The following is a 24,122-nucleotide window of genomic DNA, read 5'->3' on the forward strand; positions in this document are numbered from 1 at the left end:
GGCTATAGCAGGCTATTAGCCACCATCGTTTGTGTCTTGGCAGAGATTCGAAGGCAGACAGAGGTGGGAAAGCATGAGAGTGGTAAAAGAGAAAGCTTCAGGTGTGCCTTGGTCGGGGGCTCTTGGCCTAGAGAACACACTAATGCAAGCGGAAATCCTATGTGGTTAGAATGCACACTTAGCTTTCTGTGATTGGTCCTACATTGGAAGCAGGGACAAAGATTAGGGAAGCTTTCAGTTATTAATCAATCTGGTGTTTGGGCCCAGTGTTTTTTTGGGGTTTTTTTTGTTTTTGTGTTTTTAGGGCTGGAGCATAGGGAAGTTCCCAGGCTAGGGGTCAAATCAGAGCTGCAGGTGCTGGCCTATGCCACAGCCACAGCAACGCTGCATCCGAGCCGCATCTGCAACCTATACCACAGCTCAGAGCAACCCTGGATCCTTCACCCGCTGAGGGAGGCCAGGGATGGATCCTGCATTCTCATGGATACCAGTCGGGTTCTTAACCTGCTAAGCTATAGCGGGAACTCCTTTTCCTTCTTCCTTGAAAAAGTAAGCTACTTTTAACGTTGTTTTCCCTCTGCGTCTCTTCCTTCTTCCTCTCTTTTCATCTTGATCCCATGTGAGGTTTGGCACCCGGTGAGCTAAAAGGTGAATTCAATCACTGGGGAGGCAGTGTGTCTGGCAGAGGGGTGAGGAAGAAGATGCGGGCTGAGGGTGGAGGGGGAGATATAGATACCCGATACCAACTTTCCCACTAGGAGTAGCTCCAGGACTTGCATACTTAAATGGCCCTGTTTATGGGAATAAATGCCTTTCACCTTGACCCAGTCCTGGAGGAGGCAGAGCCCCAGTCGGGGAGTCAGGAAGCCAAGACCTAGCCCAGCTCCATCACTAGGGTGATTCAGGGCCAGTCTCTTTTCAGCTACAGAAAGCATTTTCTTCACAGTTTGTAGATCCTAAGGTAGGTTGACCATCATTGCCACGCAAGACACCCAATCCAGTGCTGTTACAGACATGATCGAGGCCAGAGACCGAACTCGCAACCTCATGGTTCCTAGCCAGATTCATTTCCGCTGCGCCACAACGGGAACTCCCAAACTTCTACCATCTTAATTAAGAATGTGGCTGTGTGTTGACAAATTCAAATAACTTTATGTTTTATAATTTCACACACTCTTTCCACATGAAAGAGCCCCCTGCACAGCACCCCTGAACCAGGTCACATTGTTATAACAAAGTGCAACTTAAAAAAAAAAAATGATGGACAGCTTCAGTGCACTGAGAATTTCCCCCCAAACCCTCCCCACCACATTGCCTTCCCCCAGGCTCTCCCTGCCACCCAAATCTTGTTTCATTGAGACGTGACCCAGGACATTTTGCTTCCTCTTGTGCTACTTAAATCAGGGAGAGGCAGCCACAAAGGACTGGACACGTGTCAGCTCTGAACCCTGGGATGACTAAGCCGTCTCTTATTCTGGATGCTAAGCAAGTGAACAGACCTCACTTCTGAGTGTGTGTGTGTGTGTTTAAAGATTGCCTTAAAATAGGCCCCCACCTGCAAAGGCACTCAACCTGCTGTGGAAGAGTGTGTGGGATGTGTTTGCATCCTGCGTAGCTGGGAGGAAATTTTCTCTGAGTATTCTGTCCACAGGATGCAGCCCCGCCTGGCCTTGAGTTCATTAACCAGAGCACCTGATGGATAAACAGTCCCCAAATAACCTTATGAAACCTTTGTCAGGTCTTTAAGGTTCTTGGCAGTGGAGGCATCACCAAATATGAACTTCTCTACTGGAGGGAAAGAGCTAACGGGAGAGATTATAAAGGAGAAGGAGCAGCAGCTCAAAGGCATAGAGGCAGCTCCCTGGAAATCTGCATTCCGGACACCCATCCAGTTCTGGTCTTAACCAGCCCAGCAGAGGTTTGCTTCTGCCAACTCTGTGGTTGGCTCCCTTTGGTTGACCCTAGTTCCCCCTCTGGCAAGCGGATGGCGGCATTCATTACACCCCATCCCTCCTTTTCTCACATCCCTCTTTGGAAGCTCTCAGTGGACCATATATGCAGAGATTTCTTACGGAATCCATGTTTCCCATCAGGACAGAAGTGTTAATGATCCCAGCAGCTTTTATTTGGCTAGCATGGCACTTTCCAAGATTTACAGAAGAGACAAACAAAAAACACCAACAGAGAAAATCATAAATGGAAACACACGTGTATTCAAAAGCAAAGTATTTGGACATGTATGAGTAGCCCTTTCTGCTGCCCCATACACACAGAATCATACAACTGTGTAAATGCACCTTAGGTAATAGTGAACAGACAGAAAGATGTGCAGGGGAACTGTTGGCATAGCCCCAAGAGAAATCACACAGACCCACACTCCTTAGATTAGATATTCTCAGCCATCCTCTCTGCCTGCAAGGGGAAGATCAAACCAGCCTTGCCTTCCCCATGCTCCCAGCCCTGCTCCCAGCCCTGACTGCCCATGGGGGAATATAGGGGTCTAAATGCACATTTATTGAGATACTGTGCCAGGGGTGGGGACCACTGAGAGTTCAGTCCCTCCTCAGAAGGACTCACGTTTAGTAGAGGAAGGAGGTGTGCAAATAGTGACGAATCCACATGAGATGTGCGTTCAGGAAGCTGGGTCCAGTTCTGTCCTCCTGAACTCTGGGAAGGCGGCGAGAATTGTTATTGTCCTTTCCTCATAGGATGAAATACTTGCCCAGAGGAATCTGCTCAGCACGGGTGGGCTGTGGGCCGTATCATCTTTCACCAAACTCTCCATGGGGAGGGCTCTGCTAGTTTCAGTCCTTGGCCCCACCTTGTAGGTCAGCTTCTCCCACTTGCCTCTCAGGTATGTCTGGTGGTAGAAGTTAAGGGAAAGGCTGATGAGACTGAGGGTGAACAGGAGAATGGTCACATTGAGCCTGCCAGGGAACGGACACTCTTTGGCAAAGAGACTGCAGGAGGAGTAGGCAGCAATGGTCACACATTGGCCCTAGGGAGAGGAAATATGAGAGGAAAGAGAAGACAAGAGAAGGTGAGGGGCAGTGCTGAGGGCAGGAGGGAGTCTCCCTTGACTTTCTTGTCATTCCCTCTATCAGCAGGGGTGGACCTCCCATGGCTCAGGAAGAACAGGGATTTTGAAGCCTGGTAAAGCACCATCCCCAGGCTTTCCTACCCATGATCCTAAGAAACTTCCTGATCCTCTTCCTGGTCTGGTCCCCAGGTTGCCCCCACCCAGCCATGTCGTGTTGGTTGACACTGACGATGACCTCAACTCATCCTGAGCCCCAAGAAGGACAGCTCAGGTTGTCACCACCACCTGGTATTGGTACTCCCCAAACCACAGGGTCCCCAGGCCCCTGGGGGTAGATTGGTGACCACAGACACACAGGCCATTAGCCCTCCAAGGTCATCTAGCCCAGCCGCCTCATTTCACTGAAGATAAAAGGCCTGAAGCATGTTAGTCACTTGCTCTGGGCCCACATCTCATCAGGGAGTCTGGGTTAGTTCTAGGATCTGGTGAGCTGGTGACTGAGACCCTTGCAAGTTGAGAGACTAAGGAAGATCCAGTGATGAGAAGGACAGATAACTCGTCACTGGTGCAGCCAAGAATAGAAGCCTGGGCTCAGCTGTGGCCCTTGGTACCAGAAGGTCTATCTCACCAGCTGCAGGATGGTAAGAGTTGCTTCTAGCACAGGTAGGGCTGCAGGTGGGCCCCCAGACTGGCCAGTCCATAGTACAGGTACATAAAGACATGGACCAAAGAATTCAGCATCCTGACAAAGAAGGCTGCAGAGTGGGGTAGGGAGAGAAGAGAAGTAAGTGGAGCAGAGCTGAGTGTTCTCTGGGCTGTCTCTTTCATGTTTCAGTCCTCCGAGCTGCAGGTGCATCTCTGCACAGCCCACAAAGCCCCCTGGGAGGTCCTATCATGAGGAGATCCAGCATGAGTCATCCAAGGTCATGGGGTTAAGAGGATGCCAAGGAAAGATTCTTACACCCCTCTCTCTTGCCTGAGGGCCATGAGCATCCCCTAGCAGCCTGTTCCCCCACACCAGGGAGGGGTGGGGTGGGGATGCCATGGAGCAACAGAGGGAAAATGGGAGCAGAGGCCAGGAGTCATAGCCACAGGGAAGGGGAACCTGAGAGCCAAAGCCTGAAACTACAGGGATGCAGCCCTCCCAAGCTGGCACTCACCCCAGCAGAGAGAGGCCTCACCACCAGTCCTGGGCCAAGGCTGCCCAAGCCCCTGACTCACCTTGACCCCTGGCACATATTTGACCCCAGCCCACTATCTGAAGAGCATGGTGCTGTGGTGGTAGACGTGCAGGAAGCTCATTTGCTCTGACTCCTTTCGTGATAGGAAGATGACCTGGGAGGAAAGAAAAGAATTAACTCTGGGGCCATGGTTTCTCCAGACTCATCTCCTGGGGCCTCAATGACCAAGGGCAGGGTGATTCTGACTGTTTTGCTGGAAGAGAGGCTAAAACTCAAGGGAAATGACACCAGTCAAATGCCTGTACAGCCCCTACTGTGGGCCAGGTATATTGGATGTATGAAACATCATATAAACACACATAATGTTCTGTGGTTTATGCTTATCTCCATTTTACAGATGGCAAAACTGAGGTCCAGAGTTGAGGTAATTTGTTCCAGGTTCTGCAAGTACTAGGAAGCCCATCTAGGATTTGAACACAGCCTGGCTTCAGAGCCTGGGCTCTTTCCAATATTACCTCCCACCCCTCAAGGCACTGGGGAGTAAACTCGGGTGTCGAACACCCAGCCCAGGACCCAGACAGTGGTAAGACAAAGTCCCAAAGGTTCTCCGCTCAGACTCCATTTTGGCAAGATTCATTTCACCCTCAAAACCATGACCTCACCCCAGCTCACGCAGTCCTACAAGCCTTCCAGATTCACAAGCAGGGCTTCTTGTTCCTCAAAGCACTTAAAGATGGCTTTTGCTGTTTAATGACCTTTGCCACATATGTCAGGCTTTTAAAATGTATTTATCTTCCCATTTTCACTTGACCTGGAACCTGGTTGTAAATGCTTCCTCAGGGAGCATCCTTCTTCCTCCGGGTCCGGGGACTAAGCATTGGCTCTAACATCAGCCCCAGGTGAGGCCATAAGGACACTGGAGGGAAGCCTATGCACAAAGCACCTTCAGAACCATCCTAGGGAGTTCCCGTTGTGGCGCAGTGGTAAACGAATCTGACTAGGAACCATGAGGTTGTGGGTTCGGTCCCTGCGCTTGCTCAGTGGGTTAACGATCCGGCGTTGCTGTGAGCTGTGGTGTAGGTTGCAGACACGGCTCGGATCCTGCGTTGCTGTGGCTCTGGCGTAGGCCGGTGGCTACAGCTCCGATTGGACCCCTAGCCTGGGAACCTCCATATGCCGCGGGAGCGGCCCAAGAAATAGCAAAAAGACCTAAATAAATAAATAAATAATAAAATAAAAAATAAATAAAGAAAGAACCATCCTAGACACAGCTGATGGTTAATTCCAAGGAATGGACTCACCACCCACTGTGAATTACTCCCTGCGACCAGTAATTCAATGGCCTTTGAGAAGCACCATCAGCACACGCTCGCCATCTGCTGGGAAGAGATGGGAATTGCAGTCAGACTGCTACCCTGCTGGTGGTACCCCTGGCCCTGGCAACACTGACTTCAGCCCCAATCCTCACTGTCCCTCTGCAGCCCCTGCTCCCACAGTGCCTACCTGTCTGCAAAAAAAATGCCCATTAGCATAGGATATAGTGGGAGAAGCTGCTCGGAATGATAACAGAAGGATTCTCCAAACTGGAGCCAGGCCTTTTTTCTTTTTTGGCTGTACCCGCAGGATGCAGAAGTACCGGTACCAGGGATTGAACCCAAGCCATAGCAGTGACTCAAGCCACAGTAGTGACAACACTAGATCCTTAACTGCTAGGCCACCAGGGAACTCCTGGAGCCATGACTTGACCAGCACATGGATCACCTGAGGGTTTTTGTTGAAAAGCAGGTTCCCAACCAGCGTGCCTGGGGTGAAACATGAGGTTCCACTTTTCCAACAAGCCCCCAGGAGATGCTCACGCCGCTGGTCTGTGGACCATACTTTGAGCAGCAAGACTTGAGCCCGCTGTTCAATGATCCTTGATTCAATACCCACATCACTGCCTGGTGACTTGCTGAGCCTCAGCTTGATTTTTTTGTGCTGCAAGGAAGCCTTTTGTTCTGCTTCCAGTTGAAAGAGAGAACAGATAAAAACAACCGATATCTACCACTTAGCTACCACTTTGCGTGTGCCAGGCCCAGGGCAAACTACTTTCAAACATTTTCTTCCTATTGTTTCTTTTTATAAAGTAGGCAGTACTCTCCCATTTTATAGATAAGAAAATTGAGGTCTGTATAAGGTAAGTAAGCAACCCATGATCACACAGCAAGGAACTGGCAGGGCTGAGAGTCACAGTGAGATCTTCTGAACCTGTACTGAACCGATCACGGCCTCCCATCGAAGTCTTGAATGGTGACACCTGGATAGAGCTCTGGTTTTTTTTGAAATGCATCCTATGACCCTTCTCTCCAGGCCCAACCCTCCCACTCCTTGTCATACCCTTAACCCCAGCTCACTCCAGCTGTAGTTCACCGGCTGGCAGAAGCAGCTGTAGCTGGCCAGGAGCGAGGTGGCCATGAACTAGGAGGAAGAGAACAGAAGATCAAGTGGTGATGCCCGCCCCACCCCCACCCTGGTGGGACCTGAATGAAGCCCTGGAGGCAGTGGCCTCCTCCCATCACGTTCTGGACACCAACCATCCCTCCCCAACCCCAGTGACACTTGGTGAATGACTGCCAGTCAGATAAAGCCCAGGGAGTGGCCAGAGCAACGGCTGGGGCTTGTGTGCATCTTGCTGGTCTCCAGTGTTTTGTATGTGGGCAAATATGGACCACAAACCCGCCCTGGGGCCCTACAATGTATGGGACCCGACGTCAGGAGGGGACAGGAAGATCTGCACACATCAGCACGGCCCCAAGAAGCTGAGAGCCTCTCCGATGATGGGTGGGGGTACACGGAGGGGAGGAGGAGGGAGCTCCTAACTCCAGGAGTTGCAAGTGGAGGCTCCTAGTAGGGGAGGGGCAGCCCCAGACACAGAGAAAGAGCGGAATCGATGAATGAGGGCTCTTGAAGGCTGTTTTAAGGAGCTTGAATTTTATCATTCATTTATTCCCTTGACAATGAAGCACTGACTGGTTCTAAGCATCTTTCCATGCTGGACCCTGCTCTGAGCCCGGAGCCACCTTGATAAAACAGAGAAAAATCCCACCAGGAGGGACTCTATGCACTCTTGGCAAAGGCAGCTACCAAGGGCTTCTGGGCAGGAAGCTGACATGGGCACGTCAGACTTTCAAAGGATCATGGTGGCCTCGGGGTCATCTGGGACCACAGTTAAATGATGCGTTCTGGGAGTTCCCGTCGTGGCGCAGTGGTTAATGAATCCAACCAGGACCCATGAGGTTGCAGGTTCGATCCCTGGCCTTGGTCAGTGGGTTAAGGATCTGGCGTTGCTGTGAGCTGTGGTGTGGGTCGCAGACGCGGCTCGGATCCCGCGTGGCTGTGGCATAGGTCAGTGGCTACAGCTCTGATTAGACCCCTAGCCTGGGAACCTCCATATGCCATGGGAGTGGCTCAAGAAAAGGCAAAAAGAAGAACACACAGAAAAAAGAAAAAAATGACACGTTCTGTGGGGCATGTCCTCACAAGGTAGCAGGCATGATGGGGGCCCGTCTTTACAAAGAGCAGTAAGGGACAGCCCTGCCTTTGACACCCTCACCATCTGGAGCAGACACAGGCCCGTTGCAAAACAGGGGAGCCTAGAATCTGGGTATTGCTGGTAAAGGTTTCACAGGCTCCAGGGGGCAGGGGGCTGAAGGCCGTGTGCGCCCATTCCTCCCCCCCGGCTGATTTCAAGGGACATCGCTGCACTGGGAGACGACTCGTACATTTAGAGCTGGCAGGTTGGTGGGGCCACCCCCTGCACCAGGGAGAGCAGAGATGAAAAGCAAAGGAGGGGACAAATAATCCAGCCTGGGGGAGTCAGGGAATCTTCGTGAGGGGTGACAAAGGCCAGAGGCTATGGGACATGTGGGGATTTGTCAGGGCACCAGAAGAGGAGGGCATTCCAGGCAGAAAACCAGTCATGTGCCAGGGCCTGGGGCCTTACCCAGCAGGGCTGAGAGGCAGGGGAACAGGGCGACCTCAGGGAGTGTAGCAAGTGAGGCTGGAAGGAGGGGTGAGGCCAGAGGGGACCCGGGAGGCCCTGGACACCCAGCGGAGGAAGGACTCAGCCCGCTGGCTGGGAAGCCGGCAAGGTGGCAGGGGACAGTGGCGTGCCTCTTATGGCACGTGGATCATTCCATCAGCAGTGCAGCAGGAGGAAGGGAGGCAGGCCACTAAGGGAGAGGCGGTGAAGGGGACTTAGCTGTCAGGACCTGCTTCCTCAGGCTGGACCACCTGCTGGTTCCTGCGGCACCGAGCCGGGCGGGATGGAGGTGAGATCTGAGGCCAGGGCGCTCTGCCACCTGCCAAGGTACCTACCTGCCCTGTGCCTCACGACCGTGACAGAGGACGACATGAGCAGATCTTCACAAAGGGTGTAGGCCCTGCGCCGCCACAATGACCACTTTACACACCGGCCACCGGAACCACTTTCTCTGGGGGGCTTTCCTGACACCCCAGCTGGGGCCCTGCCTCTCCTGCCTGCCCTGTCCCCTCCTCTCACCTCTCCTAACCTCCTGTTTCCGCCATCTATCTCCCCCTAGATCGTGGGCACCTGGAGGGCGGGGTGCCTTACCCAGCGGTCATCCTGTGGATTCGGCCCGCCTGGCACAAGGCGCATGCCCAGTGCACACCGGCTGATGGACTGTTGGCTGCAAGCAAGGCTTCTGGAAAGATCACTGGGTTTAGGGCTCAGAAAACTGGGCCAGGCAGAACCAGGAGGGGGTGGAGGGTTCTTTTAGGTGTGAGGTGGAGAATGGACTCCGTTCTCGCTTGCCACTGACCCTTATTTCTTCATTAAAGGAAAAGGAGAATGGGAGTGAGGGGACGGGGGTTTCTGTCTCCACCAGGAAGACAGTGCAGCCCAAAATGGCCTGGCCTCTGGTCCCCATGGGTCCTCATCAAAGCTTTTCTGCATAGCAAGATTATGGTTTTATTTATCCCCTGTCACCCCCCCCCAAAAAAAGAGAGCCTAGGACTCTGCAGGGCCCTTACCTCATAGAACATGTGCCCCGAGAGAACCATCAGGCCCAGGTTGTAGGCAGCCAGGGGTCCTGCCAGCCTCAAAGGCTCCTCATGGGACATGAGACGGGGGCCCTCCACCACCAGGAGGAGGTCGAAGGCCCAGAGGAGGGTGACAGGCAGCAGCGAGCGTACCAGGAACCAGGAATGGGTCCTCAGGTCTGGCAAAGCAAGAAGAAAGGGGGCAGTGGAGCTGGCCACCAGGCCCACCTGCCACCCAGCCCTCCCTGGCAGCTCCCGGGGCTCTGCTGGTCACCATCTCCTCTTGCTCCAAACGACGGGCATCTGTCTGGTGGAATAGACAAAGGAAAGCCACTATCAGGTGACACCACCTCCTACCTCCCTTTTCTAAGGCCTACAGGTATTTATTCCAGAGCTTCTCCAGGGCCTGGGCCATGGTGGGCACCCAGGGGTAAAGGCCACACTGCGGTCTTGGGCAGATCAGCTCCCTCTGCCTGCTCCTCCCTCCCCGACAGCAGGAGCGGAGGGTCTAGGAACCCGGACCCTGGGCTGGGAGCCCCACTGTCCTGCCGCTGGACACGGGGTGACCATCCACCGTCCCCTTTGGGGCCCACAAGGCCGTAACTCTGCCTCCATCTCACACCTTTGCGGCTCTGCTTGGCAGCCCCCCCCGCAGCGCCCCCTGGTGGCAGGGCCCGGGAAAGGGGCGAGGCTACTGTGCAGCAACAAGGGCTGAGGCAGGATGCTCTCCCGTTTCCCTCCTCTTCTTGCTCCACCTGCAGCTCTTTTCCATCCCTGGCTTCTCCCCATCTCGCCCAGCCCAGCCACACCCAGTCCGTCCCAAGTTTGACTCACCCCCACAGCTCCTCCCAGGCTCCTCTGGTCAGTGCCTGTCCGACGTGCTCTGGCCTCCAGGGGTGTTGAGGCTGGTGGTGGTCCCAGGGGCAGGTCCTCGGGCTCCAGCGTGTAGGGCGGCCCCACCCGCTAGAAGCTCTCTACTCCCGAGCTCTGATCTGCGGATGATCCCAGCCCCGCCGCTCCCCCATCCCAACCCACTCGCATTCACACTCACACACGTACTGGGGACTAGGACCTGCAGCTGCCGTCTTTGCCCCGCTGGGCACCCTGCCAATGTCACGGCCCCAGGGACAGAGGGCAGGGGGCGGCCCAAGGGAGGAGGACTCTCAGAGGGCAAACGACAAGGGTGGTGGCTTCCGAGTGGGGGGACAAAGTCAGAGGGGTCAGCCCCCACCGGGAGGCCCTGTCCCCCATTAGGGCCCTACGCCCTGCCCCCCACAGTTAGCAAAGGCGATCCCCCTGAGAGAGGCAGGCAGCAGGGTCATCACACCCTTAGGCTTCCACGGCGCAGTCACACGCCCCGGGTCTCAGGTTCACATCTCCCTCCTTCCTGCCTCCTCCATCCCACGCAAGGATTAAGCTATTTCCTTCTAAACCGGCTACATCCTCACACTTGCTCCAGCTCCCCGCTCACCAATAGGCTGAAGGCATGTGGGGGGAGAGGCATTCCCACCCCAGCTCTAAGGAGGAGCTATTGAAACGGCTGTCTGTCCAAAGACCCTGTCTTGGTACATCCTTCCCTCCTCTCTGGATCAGACGCGGGAAAAGACCCAGATTTAGAAGCCGGGTGGCTGGGCGGAGGGGCGGGCAGCCCACGCTCAGTCCTGCTCCATGGTGATTCGAGGGCAGCTCCTAAACCAGAGCCTCAGTTTCTCCTCCTGACAAGACTGTGATCTTGTGCAGCCTTGTGAAGACTCATGTGTACGTAGCCCTGGATTATCCGTGCCCGAGCCCCGAGGATTAGGAGACTAGAAGAACTAGAGAACCTAACCAATCATCCCCATCGCGAGTATTTGGTTTAGCGACCGGGCCGGCGGGACAGGCTTGGTTCTGTCTCTTCACTTGTCTGAGCTGCCCCCGCCCTCTCTCTCCACCCGGGAAAGTGTCCCAGCTGGGCTGTAGCTGGAGGACGAGTCTGTGTGCCTTCCCACCTAAGTCCACGCATTTCCTCTAGAGTCAGGCCGGTGGTTCAGCCGGGACTTCAAGGCTGTCCTGAGTGCAGTTGGACCCTCCCCGTCATAGCCCAAGGCGCCGCTTCTGCCATCGCCCTAATCTGGTCTTGTCACCCGGTCTGGACAATCACACCCACTCCCCATCCTCCACCTTCGTCTTCCTCCTTTAGCGCCGGTCCCTCCTCAGCCACAAAGCCTCCTCCTCATCCCTCCCCCCTCCCAACAGGAGGTACCACGGCGGCCAGCTTGTGAGGCTGGCCCTGCAGAGTCAATGTAAACTCGCCCTGGGGAAGGGACCCTGTCCTGTGTCTACCAGGCTGATGGCAGGAGGTTAAGTACAGAGCTGAAGGCTGTGGTCGCCCTCTGCGGGGCTTCACGACATCACCCCTTACCGGTGGATGGCCTGGCGCTTGTTACAGGAGACCCTTGGAAAGTCCCCTGTGTGGGACCCAAAACACTGAGCCGGCACCTAATCCCCAGGCGGCAGGTGGGGTCCAGAGAACGGGACTGTGACTCTGGGCCAGGACACACCCCATTCCAGAGCCCCTTTCTCTGAGCTCAGCACAGATATGTCTGGAGGAAGGAGCCCGCTGGCCTCCTACGATGCTCACCCCTTTGTCAAGTGCCCTCTGGGTTTATAGGTCATGGAGCTTGTCTCCCACCATCTCAGAACCATAAAATCAGGTCATGACTGGATGTCATCAATTCCTTCTGCCCCAAGCAAAACAACAGAGGGTATAAACCCCTCACCCAGTTATTACCCCCAGCCTCCCAGGGTCCTGGCTGTCCCTTAACAGGGAACAAAGCAGTCTCTGGGGCTGTGAGGTGAGCAGGATGCCTGCTCAGGGCAGAGAGCCGGGGCTTGTGTGGGTGACAGCTGGGACTTGTGTGGGTACCATCGTGAGAATAGTACACAAACACTGGCACAAAACAGCTACCATGTTAGGTCATTGATGTGAGCCACCCTCTGTTCTAAAACCAAATACACACTAACTAATGTCACCCTCACAACCCAGGAGCTATGTACTATCAACCACCGTTTTTACTGAGGAAACTGAGGCACAGAGAGGTTAAGCAACTTATCCTGGATCACACAGCTCCTAAATAGCAAGGCCAGGACTCAATCCCAGGCAGTCTGCCCACACATGTGTGCTGATGACAACATACCCCCAGGAAATTTCCACATTTTTGTCTGTATTTGCCTTCATCAGCCCTCCTGGCCCCAACTACACCCGTTTCTGTTTGCTTTCCTTTCTCTCACTCTCCCTTCCTCTCCTTGAGAAACTCAAGTGCAAGGACGAGGGGATCAGAGGAAAGCAGGGCTCAACTGGACAGCCACCACCAGGAACGGGGAGGGCGGGGATGAAAGTGTGGTGGAAGGAATGCTGGTGCGGGGGGGGGTCCGGAGCAGGGAGGATGCCCCTGTGTGGATGGAGGTGCCTGTCCGACAGCTGGCAAGCCCTGCCCAAATCTAAGGAAGCCTGATGTGTCAGCACAGCCCCTCTGCCCGCCCCCCCCCCTGCCTGCAGAGGACACAGCCCCTGCTCCTCTGCTTCCTGGCCTCTTTGTGGCTTTGTCCCTGGATGCTCCTGCTTGGAGGCAGCACTGGATGAGCAGGGACAGGCTGCACCCCAGGGCTCCCACCCTGGCTGGGCTGAGAGAGCTCATTGTCAGTGTGGCTCACAGGTGCCTGGACAGGGCACCCCTGCCCGCCCCCCACATGCAGCAAAGGGCCTTTGTACAACACGGGCCATTACCAACGAGGACAAGGGCATCATTCACTTCCTGAACAACAGGATTTGGCAGATGGCTGTGCCAGGGCAGCGACCAGTCACGCACATTCCAGGAAGGAGGGCGGTATGTGCTTCTCAACAGAGCTTCAGGGAGAACTAGGAGACGATGTTGAAACCACGCTGGGGCTCTCTCCCACCTCCCGGAACAAGAGCTCTTTTCAGCCTGTGGTTTTATGGCTTCATGGTCAGCGCTGCAGACAGAGGTCAGGTTTAGCCCTCGCATAAGGATGTCCTGGGTGACCTTGACATTTCTCTTCCATTAGCAGAAGGAAGCGCCAGAGTCCATCACACCCCATTTCTGCCTCCCTGCGCATCTCATCTTTGCAGGCCTCCCCAGTAATCTTCCTCAATCCCTGATTTTGTCACTTTTTTTTTTTTTTGTCTTTTTGCCTTTTTCTAGGGCCGCTCCCGCAGCATATGGAGGTTCCCAGGCTAGGGGTCAAATCGGACCTGTAGCCCCCTGCCTACACCAGAGCCACAGCAACGCGGGATCTGAGCCGCGTCTGTGACCTACACCACAGCTCACGGCAATGCCGGATCCTTAACCCACTGAGCAAGGGCAGGGATCGAACCCGCAACCTCATGGTTCCTGGTCGGATAGGTTAACCACTGTACCATGACGACGGGAACTCCTGTCACATTTTTAATTAATTCCATCAAATGTCTCCTAATCAGAAGCATTCTACCCAGATTCTTCACCTCTAACAACATTCCCCCAATAACAGCCCCACACAGAACTATGCCTCACTACCTAAAATGAACATCCCTCCTTATAACCGTCACGAGCTTTCTTCTAGCATTTTATGACTATGAAGAAAATTATGACAAAGGCATGGGCTGTGACAATTACATGACAAATCTGAGCATCACTGAGCAAGGGCCCAGGCTGACCAAGTTCAGCACGAATTAGGAGGCTCAGAGCGGTGCCTACTCTTCTGGCCCAGGTACCAAATAGTGACCGGATCGGGAGATAGAGAATGTTATTCCTTGTCTATTCTTTTCAAGTTCAGCTCAGGCTGATACTAAAATCCTCCCTGGGTGCGTCTGCGGGTGAATAGATAAATGAAAGGTGGTCCATCTTCCACAATGGGTGAAAAGGAATGAAGCACTTCCTCAAAAAACTCAAAACAGAACTGCCGTAGGATGCCGCAGTTCCACTCCTGCGTATCTATCTGAAGAAAACGAACACACTAATTTGAAAAGACACGTGTATCCTGAAGTTCACAGCCACAGTATTTACAATGCCAGGATATGGACACGCCCTAAGTGTCCATCCACAGATGCTTGGATAAGATCTGGGTGCACAGACACACTCGACATAAAGTATTCCGCCACAAAAAGATGAAAACTTGCCATTTGCAGCAACATGGGTAGATGTAGAGGGTGGTTTGTTTAGTGAAGTAAGTCAGGCAGAGGAAGATAAATACTGTATGCAATCACTTACACATGGAATCTAAAAGTTAAAACAAATCCGTGAACATACAAACAAAACTGACTCAGATATAGAGAGCAAACTAGTGGTTAGCAGTGGGGAGAGGGAAGGGGGGGCAAGATTAGGGGAGGGGATTAGGAGACAGACTACCATGGATAAAATGAGCCGTAAGGACATATTGTTCAGCACAGGGAATATAGCCAATATTTTATAATAACTACAAAATGGAATATAAACTTTAAAACTGTGACTCACTATGTTGTATACCTGAAACATAAAATACGGTACATCAGGTATATCTCAATTTAAAAAATGATATTCTAAGAGTTCCCATTGTGGCTCAGTGGAAACGAATCCAACTAGGAACCATGAGGTTGTGGGTTCGATCCCCAGCCTTGCTCATTGGGTTAAGGACCTGGCATTGCCGTGAGCTGTGGTGTAGGTTGCAGATGCAGCTCAAATCCTGCGTTGCTAGGCCAGCAGCTGTAGCTCCAATTCAACACCAAGCCCAGGAACCTCTATATGCCATGAGTGCAGCCCTAAAAAGCAAAAAAAAAAAAAAAAAAAAAATTAATTTAATTTAAAAAATGATATTCTAATTGAGTCTACAGCATAGACGAACCCTGAAGACATTATGATATGTAAAAGGCCAAAAATAATTCCACTTATATGAAATGCCCAGAATAGGCAGATCTGGAAAGAAGACTAGTGGTTTCCAAGGGCTGAGAGACAGATTAACTCCTATTGGGTGTGGGGTTTCTTTCGGGGGTGATGAAATGCTCTAGAATGAGATAGTGGCGATGATCACATAGCTCTGAATATTCTAAAACTTCTGAATTGCACATTATTAAAAGCCACCATAAAAGAGGTCCAGGTACGTACTGAGACACCAGGAAGAGGATGCTTTGGTGAACACCCCCACCTGGCTGGTGTCCTCGGATGTCTTGATTCTAAGACAGAGGAGGTTGAGAAGACCCCCACCCATGCCCGACAAACACCACACTCATTAGAATGGAAACCCTGTGAGTGGGTGGACTTGCCAGTTGATCGCTGTTGAGACCCTGCTGCCTAGAACCCACCCCATCACACACACGTTGCAGACACTCGGTGGATACTTGCTGAATCAACAAATGAATAGATGAATGAAACCGCACATCTGGGGCCTGGAGTGTATCCAGGGAATGACCTCCATGTGTCAGTTAGTTTGGGCTGCGGTGGGGCTGCCGAGTGTCCAGGTGACCGCACACGGTCACCCGCAGTAACTGAGGTCTGGCCGCAGACAAGCAGGCTGAGCCCAGGCTGTCCATGTCTTTCCCTCTCTCACCACTAGAGGGCAGGTGCATCCCATGGATTCCGCCAAAGGGGTCGGCTCGGCTCCCTCGCCAAAGGCACCTCAGGCAACCAGGCGGGAACAGACCAGATCAGGGCTCTGCCAAGATCCCTTCTAACTCAGAGGTGCCAGGTGGAGAAAGGCCTGTGGCCTCTCTCTGGTTGTGAAGGGTGAAACAGGAGCTCAGGTCCTCTGCTGCCTCTGCTGTGGGGATCCCCAGATTAAGGGCTCCCAGCCTCTCTGTGTTCTGAACCAGGCCACCTTCTGGGGAGACAAGCTTGGGGGTGCGCCTTCCCGCACCCTCTCCCTGAAGTGAAGAGGCCAGGAAACTGCTGACAGGAAGAAGCAGATCTGAGGAGTTGGGGGGGAAGGGGATCTGGGGGTGGGGGGTTGCCCAAGGCTATGTTTGGGATAAAGGTCAGTCATGGCCAGGCTGTCCTGGGGGCTTGGAAATATGCCTCATCTCAGATGATCTTCAAGGTCCTTCAGGAGGTGGGAATTATTCCAAGTTTGCCGATGAAGAGACTGAGGGTCAGAGTGGTTAGCTTGCCCAAGACCCTAAACTGCATACCTGGGGAATTCCCGTCGTGGCGCAGTGGTTAACGAATCCGACTAGGAACCATGAGGTTGCGGGTTTGGTCCCTGCCCTTGCTCAGTGGGTTAAGGATCCGGCGTTGCTGTGAGCTGTGGTGTAGGTTGCAGATGCGGCTCGGATCCTGCGTTGCTGTGGCTCTGGCGTAGGCCAGTGGCTACAGCTCCGATTAGACCCCTAGCCTGGGAACCTCCATATGCCGTGGGAGCGGCCCAAAGAAATGACAGAAAGACAAAAAAATAAATAAATAAATAAATAAAATAAATAAATTGCATGCCTGGGATGTGACTGAGTAGGGACTCAAACCCAGGAGTGGCCTGGCTTCAGAGTTCCTATTGTTCCTACTGATTCCCCCTCGAGATGGCCAAACATGAGTAGACCAGGGCTTTGATGAAGGTGCGAACTCTGGCTGCTGCATTCTGTTACTTGAGTCAGAGAAGTGGGGCCGCGACTCGGATCCATCTCCTGATTCCCCGGGCACCACACAGGTACTTCCGGTGGCATTTCCTCCTCTGTAGAGCTGGTGGCGGTGACCTCCACTGCCCTCCACCCTGCTCTCCGAGAGGCAAATGAACCCGTTCCGCTCAGGCCAGACATGGAAAGGAAAGAAGGCTGCAGGCCTGAGACAGCATGCAAACCCCCTCCTTTCAAAGGCATTTGTGAGGATTTGTACGTTTCTAAGGCAGATTCCAGGCCTTTTCCTTTTTTCCTGTCCTTCTCAGCCACTCATTTATTTGGATTCAAGGCAACAGCAGGGAACCGTGCTCCTTAGGGGACCATGCTGAGTGCCTTGGGGAGTAGCATCCTGGGGGGAGCAGCATCCCAGGGGGAGCAGCATCCTGGGGGGAGCAGCATCGGTGGGATGTGAGTTTTGGTAGCTCTGAGACCACCTCTAAGTCCCAGTGAGGCTCTGCCAGACCAGGGTCTCAAGCCCTCAAAGCCCAGGTTCCTTGGAAGAGAGGATGGCTGGGCATCTGGACCCATGGTCTCACTCCTCTGCCGCTGCCCCTAGGGCTGGCAGCTGGGTCCCCAGGACACAGGGGGCAATAGGGCTGCACATCCCTGCCTGGCCCCTTCTGCCAGACACTCACCCTGGGCCAGACTGGATGAAACATTGGGGCGACGGGCCCCTCCCTCCCGAGTCACAGCCCCATCTCTCTGCTGGCCGCGTATGCTCTGACATAATCATGCCTCCTACTCCTACTGCAAGGAACACTTTGCAGGTGGACGTTACTTTTTCCCAGGCACCCAAATGCCCCAAAAGTTCTCCTCACTCCTGCCATCGGGACACAGCACCAGGCTCCCTGATTACTCAGATACCCCGCCTCCTGGGGCTGCACCTCCCTCCCGAGCTAACAGTGAACGGAGTCCACTGCTGGGAGCAAAGGTGTGTTCAGGATGGGGAAGTGCCTGGTATCTAGTGGGGTGGGGACCTTCCTCCTCTGACCTCTTTAAGGGGAACAGGAGGACTCTGCCCCCAAGAGAGGCGAGGCGGGAGAGGAGGGGGACCGGTGGGAGCAGGTGGAAGGGGGCTGCATGAAGGCGCAGCTGCAGCCACAGGGCCAGCAATCCGGCCACACAGGGCTCAGCCCATCCTCCTCACCCTTAGAGACTCTGGTCGTTCAGTGGGTCTGTGTCCTCCCCTGGATGGGGCACTAGGATGCCCCTTCAGGCCCTGCTGCCACGACCGAGCACAGGGGTCAGTGACAGCAAGGACCTGCCCAACCACTTGCCAGCTTTCTCCCTACGACGCACCTGTGCACAGTTAACACACACGACACAGACGGCAGGGGGTGGCACCTGCTGCACTTCCTACAGAGAGAGTCAGGAGCAAAGCGCTTGCAGTGAGTAAAGAAAGACATGAGCTGGGTCTCCAGGTCATTCAGTAAAACTCAGTGACACCATGGGCTTTAGGAAGAGGAGACCCAGGACTTGAGATGCTGGCCTAAAGCCACAAAGTTTTTTCTTGTTCTAGGATGCGAGCTCGGCTTTCCAGACACTGTCCAGTGGAAGAATGATTATACTTTAAGGATGCTGTAACCCTGTGTTTTTCAAACTGTTGGTAAAGACCTCTAGAGAGCCATGAAAGCAATTTAGTGGGATGCTTAATTTTTAAAATAAAATCAGAACAGAAAGAAATCAAATAGAATAGAATTAGAAGTCAATAAAGTTTAATTTCCCCAAATATTTGTTTCATGTGTGTATATGTCTTTTTATACACACATGTGTGCGTGTGTGTATTCACTGCATATGAGGTAAAATTTTTTTTTTTTTTCGTACGGGTTGGCATCAAAGAAAGTTTAACATTTACTGGTTTATGTTCCCGCTGTGGGGCAGCAGGTTAAGGATCTGGCATTGTCTCTAAGGTGGTGTGGGTTTGAACACCGGCCTGGTGCAGTGGGTTAAGGATTCAGTGTTGCCACAGTGGCTCAGATTCGATCCCTGGCCCAGGACCTTCCGTATGCCACAGGTGCAGACATTAAAAAAGTAATAATAGAAGTTCCCATCGTGGCTCAGTGGTTACCGAACCCAACTAGAACCCATGAGGACAATGGTTCGATCCCTGGCCCCGTTCAGTGGATTAAGGATCTGCTGTTGCCGTAAGCTGTGGTGTAGATCTCAGAAGAGGCTCGGATCCAGTGTTGCTGTGGCTGTGGCATAGGCTGGCAGCTACAGCTCTGATTGGACCCCTAGCCTGGGAACCTCCTCCCAGAAAAAGAAAAAATAATAATTAAATAAAAAATTTAAAAAGTAATAATAAAATAAAAATAAAGTACTGGTTTCAACCATGGTTCTAGTGCAGTCGGCATTATGCTTTTGGACAGTGGTTTTGCTCTTTCTCGACTTTGCTGTTCTCATCTGTACCTTGAGACTCATGGTAGGCCCATCCCGCAGGGTTCAGAAAATTAACCAAAATCTTGGCAAAGTAAGTGCCAAGTGTTAAACATCCATGTGATTGGTGACACGTGCTCGGCAAGGACCCATGTTCCAAGGGTGACAAGGACCCAGGGCAGTCAGGCCAAGCAGAGAGTTGTATGTGACCCGAGGGGGGCAGCTGTCCCCCTGCCCCCCTGCAGGGCCCGAGCCTGACCCCTCCAGCAGTTCATTGGTCACGCGTGGCTCAGCGTCGCCTGGTTCCTGCCAGACGCAGTTGCACGGACAAGGCTCATCTTTCCCTTTGCAGGAGGACAGGGTCTCCCGAATGAGAGTGGGGCAGAGAGAGGGGAGGTCGAGTCTTAGGGTAAATCGCACTCCTTCATAATCCCGTGAGGGCCAGGCCCCCGTTTTCCAAACTCACTCCTTCCACCCAGAGCAGGAAACCACGGGCTTCGGAGATGCGTGGGGGAGGCCAAGGACGCCGAGACGGTCCCTGCCACGCCCTGAGCTGTGCGTGTTTGCTGTTGACCATAAACTTCAGGGGTGTCGGCGGCCCCAGGGAAGGATGCATTGGGTGGGAAGGCCGAGGGCCTGCCGCCGTCTCTCGCATGCAGGGAGCGTGCGGCGTTTTATATTTAGCGGATGACTCACCTTCGGGAGCATTAGTCACAGCCTCCCAGCTCTGTTCTGGAGGCTGGATGCCGGGCTCTCGGTGGGGTGAGATCAGACAGGAGATGGGGAGACCGAGCAACAGAGCTTGGGAGCCAAGAGAACAGACCTGCCGGGGAGACCAGCGCCGGAGGAGGAACCTGGAGGCGGCGGGGGATGCGGGCGGCTGAGGCTGAGTCAGGCCCTGCAGAGCACAGCTGTCCCCCGGAGCGGGACCCTCCTGCTCAGGGTTGCCCTGAACACCCAGAGCCACTGGGGAGGGAGCAAAGAGGGGGACAAGCCCAGAGTGCCTGGCCCAGATGGCATGGCTGCAGCCTGGCTTCCAGAAGCCCTGCAAGGAGGCTCTTCTTGGCTATATTAATAATTCCGTGAATTTTCCAAATTCACTCCTTCCTCCAAATTCATGACACCAGGGGCTTCAGAGATGCACGGGAGAGGCCGAGGATGAAGAGATGTGCCGCCCCATCCATGGGCTGGCAACAGCGGTGACCGACGGCCAGACCAGGGGCTGCAGAGGGTGCCACCCAACCCTGCCACTGGACCATGCTGGGCCAGGAGCCTGAGTGGGACGGAAGGGCAGAACATCTGAGAAAGATGCTCTGTGTCCAGAGAGGGGAAAGGACAGAGGAGGCAGCAGCCTCTCGGGTCCAAGGAAAGGCTCTCGAGTGTGTCTCCGGCCACCGGTGTCAGATGACCCTGGTAAGCGAGGTCACCCAGGCCTCCCACCCTGACTCCTCCTGAGAGCATGAAGGGTTTGCTCCAAACAGGCCCTGATGGTTCCCAAGGACATTCAGGTTCCAAAGCCTCTGTCGGCTCTGGAGCCACAACTCCATCCCAGCCCCCGATTACACTTTGCTGGGGGATACGCATGTTAATACTCGCTGTGTCTCTGTTTACCATTCAGAAAGGAGAGCCCAGATGCAACTGACAAGGGCTTAATTTCTAAAATATACAAACAACTGATACAATTCAACAGCAAAAAAGCCAACAACCCAATGGAAAAATGGGCAAAAGACCTGAATAGACATTTCTCCAAAAAAGATACACAGAGGGCCAACAAGCACATGAAAAAATGCTCATCACTGATTATTAGAGAAATGCAAATCAAAACTCTGAGGTACCACCTCACACCAGTCAGAAAGGCCATCATTAGTAAGTCCACGAATAACAAATGCTGGAGAGGGTATGGAGCAAAAGGAACCCTCCTGCACTGTTGGTGGGAAAGTAAATTGGTACAATCACTATGGAAAACAGTATGGAGTACCTCAGAAGACTAAATATAGAGCTACCATTCTTGGGTGTATATCCAGACAGAACTTTCCTTGAAATAGATACATGCACCTGTATGTTCATTGCAGCACTATTCACAATAGCCAAGACATGGAAACAACCTAAATGTCCATCCACAGATGACAGGTGAAGAAGCTGTGGTATATATACACAATGGAATACTACTACTCTACCATAAAAAAGAACAAAATAATGCCATTTGCAGGAACATGGATGGAACTAGACTCTCATACTGAGAGAAGTAAGTAGGAAAGAGAAAGACAAATACGATATGATATCACTTATATCTGGAATCTAATATACAGCACAGATGATCTTTTCCATAGAAAAGAAAATCATGGACTTGGAGAACAGACTTTGGTTGCTAAGGAGGAGGGGGGGGAGTGGATGGATTGGGAATTTGGGGTTAATAGATGCAGACTGTTGCCTTTGGAATGGATAAGCAATGAGATGCTGCTGTGTAGCACTGGGAACTATACTCACTTGGGATGGAGCATGATAGAGGATAATGTGAGAAAAAGAATGTATATGTGTATGTGTGACTGGGTCACCTTGCTGTACAGTAGAAAATCGACAGAACACTATAAATCAGATGTAATGGAAAAATTAAAATCATTAAAAAATAAAATATAAATGTGCAAAAAAAAAAGAACCTACTTACAAGATTGCTTCAAAAATTAAACACACACACACACACACACACACACATACAAGGAAGGAACACAAAGTCAGTTTGTTGATGTTCTTCGTTTAGACGGGGGTCAGGCCACAGGAGGGGAAACCGTCCCTGGCTGAATCCCGCTGCTCCAGAAAAGGCGACAGCCATTTGGAAGCAAGCTCCAGGGGCTGGGGCCCTGAGGCCAGGGCAGGGCTTTGGGACTCGCAAGCTGGGGTGCGGGCCACCCCTTTCTCTGTGCATCCTAGCTCGCTAGCTCAGCTGCTCAGGTCCATTTGCCACCAGGGAGAAGGGTGCCCCCTCCCGGAAGGTCGGAGGATGTGCTCCGCTAAACCTCTCTCCTGACCTGGGGGAGCCTGGGCGGTGCCGAGGGAGGAGAGTGGGGCCAATAGGAACAGAAAAGCCCAGCCCCGCCCTCTGCAAGGACTCGCCCTCTGTCTCTGCTCTCTCAGTAATTCCTCTTCTCATCCAGCAAACGGCAGGCTCTTGAGCACAGAGCCTTGGGCTTCTTTTGTGTCCGTCCCAAGACCCCCGCGGGTGCTGAGTACACTTTACACACAACCAGTCATAACGAGATAAGCAAATAATCAGAAAGGAGATGTGAGAGCTGATGGGAAAGAGACCTGGCGGGCCTCACAGGACCTGGCTTCATATTCCTTTTTTTTCCTTTTCTTTTTTTTTTTTTTTTTGGCCTGTGCCCATGCATGCAGAAGTTCCTGGGCCAGGAATCGAAGCCAAGTCACAGCAGTGACAAGGCCAGATTCTTAACCTGCTAGGCCACCAGGGAACTCCCTGGCTTCACATTCCTGACCTCTGGCTTCAATAATCCTATCTAGATTATTGAACATAGCATCTAGGTCACAACAACGTTTGGGAAATTTAAACAAAATAGTCTTAGCTCATAAAACACATCCGTAGTGGCCGCCTGTGAACTGAATGAATCTCATGCCAGTGCAAGCCTGCATGTGAGAAGAAATGAAGGGGGGGATGCATTAAAAGTAAAGGCCGCCTGCTGGACACCTTGCCCCTGTCACCTTATAATGCTCAGAGCAGCTCTATTTTACAGAAGAAGCAACTGCAGCTCAGAGAAGTTGATTTATCTGCCCAAAGCCACACAGCAAGCAAGTGGCCAAGTCCTACTTTGAATGGGTGCTTATCTTATCCCCAGTCAGAGTTCATTCCTTTCAACCATGGTGCTTCAAACATTTGGGGAAGTTTCGGGGAAGAAATCATTTTTATCTTTTTCAAATTGGGCTTTGATGAAGGCTGTGGGAGACCAAGGGAGGAAAGAATGGGTGTGGGGTAGGGGCTGCAAGGCAGCCTCGGGGCACCCCTTTGAGGTCTTTGAGGTCGGTGGACTCAACCCCAGAGAAAAATAGAGCAGGATCATGACAGGAAACTCAGAGGTCACTTCGGGGCTCAGCGTATCTGGACTGGTCAGGTGCAGGAAGGCCCTCTTGTGTCAGATGCCACAGGCCCGGGAGACTGGGCAGCTTGGAGGGTCCTGAGAGGTGGGAGGAAGGTGGCAGGGGTCCAAGCTCCGACTGCATATGTGAGTATGAGGTGCACACTCCCTGTTCTGGTCGCTATTGTCACAAATGTGACGACTTGGGACAAAGGCGTCATGGTCCTTCCCTTTACAAGTACAGGTCCCTGGAATCAAAGTGCCAGAGAGGGAATGCTCTGTCCTCCCCACATCTCTCCTGATGACCTTGAAAACCTCTCCTTGAGGTTGAAAACCTGTTTCTGTCTGGAATATATAGCTTATCCAACCGAGAAATTCTCCCACTGAAATTGACGCATGAAACCCATGAGGAATAAACACACTTGCCACTAACCTGTTTCCTGGTCCCTCCGCCCCTGGACCTACCAGCTTGCCCATCACCTGATGCCTGGCACTTACTGCCTGGGGTAGCCAGTGGCCTTTCCATGGTGCCCCCTGTAGCCCTGCTCTGTGCACCCTTGGTAGAGCTGGGACACTGTGCTTCTGGGCAGTTTCCATTGTGCCCAGCACAACAGTTGGCATGTAGCAGGCATTTAATTATATGGAGAATCTATTACGAAGAGGGCCATTCAGCATTTCTACAAACACAGGAGACATCACAATGCAGTCCTATCACTTACTGCTGGTTATTTACTAATTTGCGATCGTTTGATAATTGAAAACCCAGCCTTGGGAAACAGAACAGGCTC

General features: G+C 52.9%; 1 long non-coding RNA gene and 1 other non-coding gene across 5 annotated transcripts; one reads left to right on the forward strand and one right to left on the reverse strand.

The window, feature by feature from the left end:
- LOC100524923 lies at window positions 423-14,799 on the reverse strand. Of its 4 annotated transcripts, XR_001303564.2 has the most exons (5): window positions 9,253-14,799; window positions 6,598-6,678; window positions 5,523-5,597; window positions 4,262-4,375; window positions 423-2,998 (listed from the first exon to the last, which is right to left on the reverse strand). It is a non-coding gene; the product is annotated as an uncharacterized LOC100524923 (long non-coding RNA). The 4 variants fall into 4 exon arrangements; XR_002344128.1 differs by having other exon boundaries at window positions 5,523-9,440; window positions 10,096-14,799; XR_002344129.1 differs by having other exon boundaries at window positions 423-2,860; window positions 5,523-14,799.
- Window positions 22,224-22,293, forward strand: MIR9813 (microRNA 9813). Its single transcript, NR_128498.1, has one exon. It is a non-coding gene; the product is annotated as a microRNA 9813 (primary transcript).

Source organism: Sus scrofa, chromosome 5 (assembly GCF_000003025.6).
Source record: "Sus scrofa isolate TJ Tabasco breed Duroc chromosome 5, Sscrofa11.1, whole genome shotgun sequence".
NCBI lineage: Eukaryota > Metazoa > Chordata > Mammalia > Artiodactyla > Suidae > Sus > Sus scrofa.